We start from the raw sequence: 12,364 nt of genomic DNA on the forward strand, positions 1-12,364 counted from the left end.
ACCCTTGACCTTTACGGGAACATGTTGCCATTGTACTCTCTCAATTTCCTTTCTGAAAGACTCCCATTGCTCCGATGTGGATTTTCCTACAAGTAGCTGATCCTGCCTTATCTTATTAAAATCGGCCTTCCCCAATTTAGAACATTTATTTCCGGTCCATCTCTGTCCTTTTCCATGACTACCTTTTATCTCACCGAATTATCGTCACTGTCACCAAAGTGCTCACCCACTAACACTTCTACCACTTCCCCGGGCACATTCCCTAGAATTAGGTACAGTACCGCCCCCTCTCTTGTAGGACTTTCTACATGCTGGCTGAAAAAGCTCTCCTGGATGCACTTTAAGAATTCTGCACCCTCTAAGTCTTTCACACTCTGACTATCCCAGTTAATATTGGGGAAGTTGAAACCCCCAATATTATTACCCTATTATTTGCACATTTCTCTGAGATTTGCCTACATATCTGTTCCTCTATCTCCCCCTGACTGTTTGGGGGCCTATAGTACTCTCCCAGCAAAGTGCTTGCCCCCTTTTTGTTTTTAAGTTCAACCCATATGGCCTCATTAGAGGAACCTGTTAATATAGCATCCCTCCTTACAGCAGTAATTGACACCATAATAAATATTGCAGCACCCCCTCCTCTTTTACCCCCCCCTCTGTCTCGCCTGAAGATTCTATAACTCGGAATATTGAGCTGCCAGTCTTGCCCCTCCCGCAACCATGTCTCTGTGAGCAACAATATCATACTCCCATGTGTTCATCAACAACTTCAGTTCATCCACCTTATTCGCAAGACTCCTTGCATTAAAATAAATGCCATCCAGTTTTGCACTACTCCCTTGTGCCATTACATATTTGCTCTTTCCTCCTATTCCTATAATCACTAGCACGTGGCACCGGGAGTAATCCAGAGATTACAACCTTTAAGGTCCTGCTCTTTAATCTGCTACCTAGCTCCCTAAATTCTTGCTGCAGGACCTCATCCCTCTTCCTACCCATGTCGTTGGTCCCAATGTGAACCACGACCACTGGCTGTTCACCCTCCCACTTCAGAATGCCCTGCAGCCGTTCAGTGACACCCTTGACCCTGGCACCAGGGAGGCAACAAACCATCCTGGAGTCATGTCTATGGCCACAGAAACGCCTATCTGTTCCGCTTACGATAGAATCCCCTACCACTATTGCGCTCCCACACTTTTTCCTCCCTTCCTGTGCAGCAGATGCACCCCAGTGCCAGGAAGTTGGCTGCTGCTGCCTTCCCCTGGTAAGTCATCCCCCTTAACAGTATCGAAATCGGTATACCTGTTTGAGATGGGAATGGCCACAGGGGTCCGCTGCACTACCTGCCTGCTTCTACTGCTCCGCCTGATGGTCACCCATTTCCCTTCTGCCTGTGCAGCCCTTACCTGCGGTGTGACCAACTCACCAAACGTGTTATCCACGACCCTCTCAGCATCGCGAATGCTCCAAAACTCATCCATCTGCAGCTCCAGCGCCTCAATGCGGTCTGCTAGAAGCTGCAGCTGGATACATTTCCGGCACACATGTTCGTCAGGGACACCGGCAGTGTCCCTGTATTCCCACATAGCACAGGTGGAGCATAACGCGGGGCTGGGCTGTCCTGGCATGACTAACCCTTTAATTAATTTAAATTAATTCAATACAACCAATTAAATATATACTCTAGGGCGCTTGTATGGCAGCAGTCCATCCTACACCACAGAGACCCTAGAAAATATAAGCCGCAGAATTGAAGTTACCTTACAGCTAACTGATATATTTAAGGGCCCTTGTTTATAAACAGTCCCCGCAACACCACAGGGACTTTAGAGACTGTAACCCACAGAATTACGGTTTAAAAAGAGAGTATTACTCACCAACCAATCACTTATCTGCTTTCTGGTGACGTCATACATCGATTTCTTTTTACTTCTCTCCTTACCCCTGAGTTCCGAGATTGGAGACTGGTATGCCTTATCTGCTCTCTGGAGGCTTTTATACTCACCACTCTCCACTCAGCCCATGATCCCGCCGACTTGCGCTCTGCACTGATGTCTTACCTGGTCTCTGGAGCCTTTTATAATCACCACTCACCGCTCAGCCCACGAGCCCGCCGACTCGCACTCTGCACTGAGGCCTTACCTGGTCTCTGGAGCCTTTTATAATCACCGCTCAGCACTCAGCCTGCGATCCCGCCGACTCGCACTCTGCACTGGGGCCTTACCTGGTCTCTGGAGCCTTTTATAACCACCGCTCACCGCTCAGCCCGCGATCCCGCTGACTCTCGCTCCGCACTGAAGCCTTACCTGGCTCTGCAGTCTTTTTAACTCACCGCTCACCGCTCAGCCCGCGATTCCCGCCGACTATCGCTCTGCACTGAGGCCTTACCTGGTCTCTGGAGCCTTTTATACTCACCGCTCACCGCTCAGCCTGCGATTCCCGCCGACTCTCGCTCCGCACTGAGGCCTTACTGGTCTCTGGATCCTTTTATACCCACCCCTCACTGCCCATGCCCGCGATTCCCGCCGACTGTCGCTCCACATAAACACCATGGCTACTAGAACAGGTCGGAGGCTATGAATTCTACAACGAAAAAATCACCGGCTGACTCCGCAATGCCTTCCCACCATCTACATGCACAAGTCAGGAGGTTGATGGAATACTTTCCACATGCAGGGATGAGAGCAGCTGCAACTAAGTAAGGTTGACACCATCCTGGACAAAGCAGCCCTATTCATTGGCATCCATCTACAACCTTAAAAATGTATTCACTCCACGACCGGCACTCAGTGGCTGCAGTGTGCACCACTTACAAGATGCACTGCAGCAACTCACCAAGGATTGTTCAGCAGCACCTCCCACACCCGCGAGCCCTCCCACCGAGAAGGGGAAGGGCAGCAGGCGCATGGGAGCACCATCACCTCCAAGTTGCCCTCCAAGTTACATACAATCCTGAAGGGGAAAGTGCGGATGGACAGTCGTTGCCGACCATGCCAGTGACTACCACAACGGTAATGATAACAATAATTGCAGGCCCACCAAAACAGCTCGAATATGTGAAATGTGTGACCGTCACAGCCTCGCTGAGGTTGGTTTCTAACAGCCTTCCCTTGGCGGAGGTTTCATACTTGCACAGGTACTGGCCGCAGTGCAGGTATAATGGAGAATTTCACTCTTTCTGATCGCATCTTCACCTGGAATAACCAGCAGCACTGGGCATTTCAAAGCAACCATTTCATTGTTCCGCTCGTATCCCAGATTAAAATCTCCGGCTTAAAACTGGACTTTGGACAGAGAACTCGAGCTGATTTAGGTACCTTGGCTCTGCCATTTAATTTCCTACATCACAACAGCGACTTCACTTCAAAAGTGAAGAATTGGCGGTAAAGCGCTTTGGGATGCTCCGAGGTCAAAAAGGAGCTAGAGAAATGCAAGTTTTTCCTTCTTTGTAATCAAATCCCGATCTCCACTTTTGTGAAATCTCTGTATCCAAAGTGAAACTACATTTCAACACCGCACAATCATCATTGAGTTCCCAACCTTGCACTGTACATGAAAATCCGCAGAACCATTTCTCATTGTACTTTCCATTTATTTTAACACAGATTCGCTAACAACACCAGAGATTGCTCTTGATCAACCGACTGGGGTGTATGTAGAAGGAGAGACGGTCACCATTACCTGTACCATGACCAGAGACAATCAGGATAAAACCTTCTACTTTAACAAAGATAATCACAGGCTGTACTCCAATCAAATCGTCACAAAGAACAACATTAGTACATTCCCGGTTACCAGTAAAGGACAAGGAGGGCGGTACCAGTGCCAATATGGAACTTCCATCAATGGAAGGTGATCGGAATCTCTTCGCAGTGAGTCTGTGATGGTCACTGTAGCAGGTAGGTGACAGGGATCAGATGATTCTTCATATGTTTTTTTCATAGCTCTCGGTATTTTGAATAAAATCATGCTCTAATCACTGTAACAAAATGAGTGTTTTAATGTTAGGAGAGAGGGAGGAAATCGAATGCGCTTTCTCAACTATAGATAATATTCATGTAATATTGGACCCTGCATTCACCCGCTGTGAATCCATTAATGGCAAAGGGCGTTACTGGAGATAAGGGGCAGAAAAGCGACACGGACGGTACTGCAGATTGGGCGAAATCGAATCGGCGGCCCTTTTCACACCTGCCTTAATTCTGATTCCATTGAAGGCAATGGAAACTAAAATCTTGCGATGTGTAAAGCGGGTTGGCGTCTGTTTTAGGCTACTGTACAAGACGAATTTATTCTCAACTGCATCTGAATTTTGTGAAATCAACACCGATATAACATGAGTTCGCAGCCTGCGGTGACACTTGGAGGGTAACTTTAACCACATCCTCCAGGAGGGAAAGAAGTGGATAGGGAGCTGCTTCCCGTTTTACTCTCCGCCAATGATACCCTCCATTGTCTTGAATGGAGTGTAATGTGGTGCCAGATTACAATTGCCAGTGTAACTCAGTACTGAGGGAATGCTGTGTTATGGAGCTGAGAGAGCTGAAACTTTGCAAAGTTAATTCCTGACCTTCTGACAGGGGGACTGAAGGCTGTGTCTTGTCATCAGACAATCTATGACCTGATTTCCAGCTTTACTCCCTAAATCTCTGCATCTACCACAGGGAAATGTTTAATGTCAAATGGCATCATTCTTACATAATTTTAACTCCACTGTGTGTATATTCACCTCAAAAGGCACCGCCAGACTGGTTGGCCTTGTCAGATTAAAGATTCTCAGTCAGATAACCAAAACAGCGGAACGAGATTTTCAATATCATCCTGATATGTGAAATATTTTCATTATCTACATTTCTATATCTGTCATTGGATTGCATTTCGACTACACCTCACAAACCCGTGACCTCCACCATCATAAAAGATTTTGACAGTCGTTGCATCGGAACAGCATCAACTCCCAGTTCCACTCAAAGCCACACACCTTCCTGACTTGGAAATATATTTCGTGCTCCTTCATCGTCGCTCGCTCAAATTCCTGGAAGTCTGTAGCGAACAGCATTGTGGGAGCAAAAGTGGGTTCAAAAAGACGGCCGACCGCCATCCTCTTAATGGCAACTGGGGTTGGGCACTAAATTCCGGCCTTGCCAGCGACGCCCACATCCTAGAGCCCAAGTTATGGCTGGACTAAATTAGCAGAAATGTTAATTTCAAACCAACGCCATCCCCTTCTCCAGATATCACGGAAGGAAATTTTAGTGATAAGCCAAGGTTTTGGGACTAGACCCCCAGCTGGTTTATTTTCTGTCCAATTCTGTTTGAAACCATCAATTCCACTTTTGTAGAATCTCAGTCGCCGATGCAAACATTCCCCATTAATATGTTACAATCGTTACTGAGTTACCACTCTTTCGTGGCACAAGATAATGCAGAAATCCATTTCTGTTGTTCTTTCCATGTATTTTACCACAGAACCGTTAACACCGCCAGTGATATCACTTGATCAACCGGCTGGGGTGTACTCAGAGGGAGAGATGGTCACCATTACCTGCATGGTAGACAGAGATAATCATGGTCAAATCTACTTTTACAAAGAAAACCAACGGCTGAACCCTTCTCAAATCGTCACAAAGGACAATATTGGAACATTCTTGGTTAACGGGACAAACCAAGCAGGGCGATACTGATGCCTATATAGAATCTCTGTCAATAGCAGGTGGTTATGGTCCCAGATCAGTGACGCAGTGACGGTCACTATAGCAGGTCAGTGAAGAGGAATAACGATTGTTAATACTTCTAATCAACGATATTGGTATTTCACTAAAAATTCGAAGCAGTTTAAATGATAATTGTTTATATATTTCACATAGAGGCTCCCTGCGCTCCGTTATTAATAGTGTCTTTGAAAAATGGGGTAAACATTCGGCATTTACTGTTCTGGAAATGGAGCATTGTTGCATTACATATTATGACATAGAATTTACCACACAGGAACAGACCATTTGGCCCAGCTAGTGTAAGCCGGTACTTAAGCTCCACACGAGCCTGCTACCACACTAATTCATCTCATCCTATCTATATATTATTCCAGCCCTTCACCCTCATGTGTGTATCGAGTGACTCCTCGATGTATCCAAATTATTCACCTCAACCACTCCAAGTGGAAGCGATATCCATATTCTCGCCACCATCTGGGATTTACTCTTGACTATCTGATATTCAAGGCCCCCAGATTGGGACTCCCACACAAGTGGAAACACTTTCAGTAAGTCTAGCCTATCAAATCCTTTCATAATCTTAAAGATCTCCATCAGATCACCTCTCAGCCTTCTGTTTTCCAGTGAAAAGTTCCACTGTCTGTTCAGCATTTACTGATAGTTTTAAACTCTGATTTTTTGGTCATCCTTGAAAATCATTTTTTGCACTTTCTCCTTTGCCTCTCTAACATTTTAATAATATGGAGACCAGAACTGTGCAGAATACTCCACATGCCTAACCATTTTCTGCAGGCTGTGGGGTATTATTGCACTATCTATGTTCCAGATTTCCAATTTCACCCCAACATGTCTGACCTGTCTGGGCGATTTGGTTAACACCACAAACTACGGAGAGTGGTAGCAATGCCAATATAGATCCTCCGTCAATAGCAAGTGGTTAGAATTGACGGTCACAATAGCTGCTGAGTGAAAGGGAGCAGAGATTTTGAATATGTATATTCAACTCTCTTAGTACATACAGAAACCATCCATTTTTAAACATACCATTGCTTAATATTCACAGAGAGGGTGTCTGCGCTCAGCTCAGGTCTTTTACCATTGAACCTGAACACACAGGCTGACGCTTTACTGTCAGCGACACCGTTAATCACAGAATCGCAGGGCACAGTAGGAGGCCATTCGGACCATCGTGCCTGTGTCTGCTCTGAAAGAGCTGTCTAATCAGTCCCTTTGCCTTAGCTTTGGAATCCTTCCCAATATGTGATGCCCCGAATTAGACACAATACTCCAGCTGGGATTTAACCATTGAGGTAGAAAGGTTTATCACAACGTCCTTACTTTTGTATTCTGTTCCTCTATTGATCGAGCATTTCAACAGACTTCTCAATCATTATCGCTACCTTCAAAGATTGTTTACATAGACAATAGGTTTCTCGCTTCCTCCATCCAAATTAATATTATACCTTGTAGGTTATATTGTCTCTCCTCATGCTTCCTACCAAAAATCTTCACTTCATATTTCTCTCTGTTAAATTTAATCTGCAATGATTCTCCCCATTTCAAAACCGTGACTATGCCCAGCTCATGTGTTTTTTATCATTCTCACATCTATCTACCTTTACGAGTTTGTGTGACCTGCAAACATTGAAATTATACACTGTACACACAAGTCCAGACCATTAATATTTTGGATCCAGAAAGTAAGTCTGTATTACATTGTGAATCGATTGCTAATGCTTGTTCCTTTTGAAATACAGGTCTACCCAAACCAAATATATCAGTGGACTCCAGTGTTGCTGTGAATGGTGGAAATGTTATCTTTATCTGTACAATCTCCTGGGACATTCCTGGCTTTACATTTTACTTATACAGGCACGGAAAAAATAATTACTCAGGTGTCCAGCCTGCGGCTATAGGGAGCAATTCTGTCACCTTCACTATCAATAATATAGATCATGCCGAAGGAGGAAATTTCAGCTGCCTGTATGAGGGGAGTGTGGAGGGGAGACAGCTAACATCGGCTCTGAGTGACCCGGTACTTATAACTGTAAGAGGTCAGTGAGATTCACATATTCACTCTGTTTATTTCTTTTCCATTTAGGCTGAATCAGTTGTTTTATTTGTTGATTGCAGAAGAAATAAATGAATTTATCACTGAATGAATGACTAATGTATGATTAAAATAGTTAGGAATGCAATGGATCAATGAAGCAATTAGTGAATCAATCAGTCATACTTGACTATGTTGCCATTAACTTTAGAAGTATCCAATGATATGATGAGTTGCAGGATTGAAAGAATTTTTCTCATCCTGTCATTGCGATTTTCCCAGTAACACACCAGGCTGATGCTTGTCCTATAGATTTGAAGCTTCTTCCTAATGTGCTGGAGAGGGGCGCATATTTAATTGCCGTTAAATGTATGTGGAAGTGAACCACCCTTGCCCAGAACCACTGTGCAAAAATCAGACATACGAGACTTTAAGGAAATTGTTTCTGCATTTAATTTGGTAGTTGATGTTACAATTTCTCTTGTAATATTTCGCTGAAAAACAGCATAACAGTTATCCAGTTAACACAGGAAACATTGATGGAGATGTTGCAGCTATTTTACAAGTTTAATATTACCGCCAGGTAAACGCTCAATTTGAGATGATCCTCACTCTCGCTATTTACACAAAATTATCCCAAACTCAGAACCCTCTAACGAAAATGCAATTAATTTAGTAGGTACCATTAGATTCCTCCTATGCATGTTTCAATCATATCCACAAACTACCCCATAGTATCCACAATGTAATGGTAAATAATGCACGGCTCTGCCTTCCCTTGTAATGATCAGTTTATTCGCATTACAGACAGAGAGGGACGGGCAAACTCACACGTAACACACTCTCACACACACATTCCCACTCAAACACACTCACACACAACATACACACACCCTCACTCATACACACACACTTACACACACACTCAAACCCACACGCAACCATACACTCACACACACACACACTCACACACACACACACACACACACACAAAATACACACACATTCACTCACACACATTCAGATTCACACAAACCCACACACATTCTAAAACAGACACTCAGAAACACTCAGATACTCACACACACTCAGGCAAACTCTCACTCACATACTCACACACACAAGCACACACAATACAATCATAAACAGACATCACGCATACACACAAATATACATGCACACACATACACACACACACAAACATACACAAAAACACTCACACACACACACACTCATACACACATACACACACTCACACACAATAACACTCACTCACAAACACACACTCACAAAAAGACACACACGCAAAAATATATACACACACACACACACAAACTCACTCACACACACATAAACTCACATACAAACACTGAGACATAAACGCACAAAACATTCCGCTCTTTCCATATTGTATTCCGCCTGAGATTCCTGTTCATTAGATGTAGGAATCAACTTAAATAAACTAGCATTTTTGGGAATATAACTTTCCTCATCCCATGATTACTCTTCTGCCTAATGCATACCAGTGATGTTGTTCTGCTGGAAATATCCTCCAAACTGATTCAAAAGTCTTTCACCCTGGACATGGTCATATACTTGATTTTAACAATTGATTAAATCAACCAAGTAATTAAGTAATCAATCTTAATCGGCAGCAGCTATTGCCGGTACAAATAGGCAGAATCCAGTAATTTAGATACCTACAGGGACTTCAACAACAACAACTTGTATTGATATGGTGCCTTTAACTAGTAACACGTACCAAGGCGCTTCAGAAGAACATTTAGCCACATAAGGAGAACGTCGGCAGATGGCCAACAGCCTGGTCAAATAGATAGGTTTTAACCAGCGTCTGAAAATGAGGAAAGAGCGGTAGAGAGTCAGAGAGGATTACTGAGGGAATTCCAAAGCTTAGGGCACAGGCTGCTGAAGGCACGGCCCCCAATGGTGCAGCGAATAAAATCAAAGATGCAAATGACGTCAGAATTGGAGGCGGGCCCAGATTTCGGATGGTTGGAGGGAAGAAGGAGCAGGTTACAGAGATAGGGTGATGCGAGGTCCATGGAGGGATTTGAAGACGAGAATGAGAATTGTAGGTCTGGAGGAGTTTACATGGATAAGGAGGGGGCGAGGGCCTTGGAGCGATTTAAACTGGAGAGTGAGAATATTACGGCTGGAGGGGGTTACAGAGATGGGGAGGGGGCAATGTCCATGCAGAGATTTCAAGATGAGAATGTGAATTTTAGGGCTGGAGGAGGTTACAGAGAGAGAGAGAGGGGCGAGGTCCATGGAGGGATTTCAAGACGAGAATGAGAATTGTAGGGCTGGAGGAGGAAACAGAGATATGGAGGGTGAGAGGTCCATGGAGTGATTTGAAGAGTACGATGAGAATTGTAGGGCTGGTGGAGGTTGCAGAGATAGGAAGGGGGTGAGAGCCATGGAATGATTTGAAACCAGGAATGTGCGTTTGCAAATTAGGGCTTTGTCGGAACGGGAGCAAATGGGAATCAGCGAGCACAGGGGTGAGTTAGGATATGGGTAGCGGAGTTTTGGATGAGCTCAAGTTTAGGTAGGGTGAATAACACAGAGAAACGTAGGGCGATTACATTCATCCCAGTGTGATTCTGTCCCTGATCATTAATGCTGAATGAGAATATCATGATAGTTCCGTACTTGCCAATCAAAGGTTAGAAAGGATTACAGAGTGACCCTGTAGTTGTGTTTGCAGTGGAAACGGGAGAATTTCCCATTATCATTCTCTCGTTCTATAATCTTCTAGGATCTTCCTTAACATCTTATTCAATCCCAATTCGTTTGTGCCTCGCCGCATTTATCCTGTGTTGGACTCTGATTATACTGAGAATAGAGTGCAAACCGATAAATGCAAAGAAACATCGTGACGGTACGTGAAAAGAATTGCTGATTCCCCGCAATATTTTGTTCCAGAATAAAGTCAGAATGGAAGAGATTTTGCTTTTCACACCGTGCTGTAAATAAGTATTAACTTTAACGTTATTAAATGTCCACACTACTACTAAAGTTTGTTGCAATGTGGAAACTGAAGGGCCTTATAATATTCCTCTTCGACAAAAATGTGCAGTTTATTTACTCACTCTTTGACAGTGCAAGAAAAGTGGTGATAAAGACAACAAAGTGGTGACGGTTGGCGGGAACTTAACAAAAAGTGGTGGAGTTGTAAATAACTAGCGAAATAAATGCTTTCAGATTGGTCATTTGCATTTTCCTTTAAATTGTCTACACCGATTATATCTATATCAAAATATCCTTCAGTTTATTGATATTTACCAGTTTTAATAGCAAGCTATGAGAGAACTTTGAGAGCTTACACTTCAGCCCCATTGCCACCAATCAGAATGTTCTATGCTTCCTGTTACATCTATTTGCAAAATTATGCTAAACTCATTTCAACCCTGTTCAATATTTGGAACACCAGTTATTCACAATGCACTGTTTAAAAGGTAATAACATCTTCGTCGCGCAAACAGACTCAACACAGACACATTCATTGTTACGGTGATGATCATCCCTTTCTCCTAATACAGAGATTTGACAACATTTTACAATGAACTATTATCGATGGAGTCAATCCATTATTATCCAATCAAATACTAACTGACTCGGGTAAGGGAAGCAAGGAGAAGAAAGTGTATCTGAGAGTGGAACCAGTAGATGTAGTGTAATTATATTCCAAGAAGGCATTCGATAAGGTGCCTCTTAAAAGGTTACTGTACAAGATAAGACCTCATGAGGTTGGGGTAATATATTAGCATGCATCAAGGATTGGCTAAACAGTAGGAAACAGCGAGTCGGGATAAATGGGTCATTATCAGTTTGTCAAACTCTACCATGTTGAGTGCCACAGGGATCAGTGCTGGGGCATCAGCTGTAAACAATCTATAATAATGACTTGGAAGAAGGGACGAGTGTAATTTAGCCAAATTTGCCGATGATCCAGTGATAGGTGGGAAAGCAAGCTGTGAAGAGGACACAAATAACCTGCAAAGGGCTATAGATAGGTTAAGTGATTGGGCCAATATTTGGCAGATGAAGTATAATGTGGGAAAATGTGAGGTTATACACTTTTTCAAGAAAAATTAAAAAAAACATTATTATTCAAATGGAGAGAGTCTACAAAATGCTATGTTACAGAGGGATCTGGTGTTCTTGTACATGAAACACAAAAATTTACCGTGCAGGTACAGCAATAATTAGGAAGGCTAATGGAATGTTGGCCTTTATTGCAAGGGGGTGGAGTATAAAAGGAGGGATGTCTAGCTACAACTGTACAGGGCGTTGCTGAGAGCACACCTGGAGTACTGCGTACAATTTTGGTCTCCTTATTTAAGGAGGGATAAAATTGCACTGGAGGCAGTTCAGAGAAGGATCACTAGGTTAATTCCTGAGATGAAGGGGTTGTCTTGTGAAGAAAGGTTGAGCAGGTTGTGCCTGTCCTCATTGGAGTTTAGAAGAATGAGAGGTGATCTTATTGAAAGGTAGATGATTCTGAGGGGGTTTGAAAGGGTAGATGCAGAGAGGATGTTTTCCATCGTGGGGCAATCTAGAACTAGGGGGCATAGTT

The 12,364-nt window shown here is 43.6% G+C and overlaps 1 pseudogene; it reads left to right on the forward strand.

Moving 5' to 3' along the window:
* The window catches only part of LOC147087629 (Fc receptor-like protein 5), a 42,428-nt pseudogene extending 31,451 nt beyond the window's left edge, over window positions 1-10,977 (forward strand).
* The last annotated feature ends 1,387 nt before the right edge of the window (window positions 10,978-12,364 follow it).

This window comes from Somniosus microcephalus, unplaced genomic scaffold (genome assembly GCF_052327205.1).
Source record: "Somniosus microcephalus isolate GS21.2 unplaced genomic scaffold, FLI_Smic_1.0 unresolved_chr5, whole genome shotgun sequence".
Taxonomy (NCBI): Eukaryota; Metazoa; Chordata; class Chondrichthyes; order Squaliformes; family Somniosidae; genus Somniosus; species Somniosus microcephalus.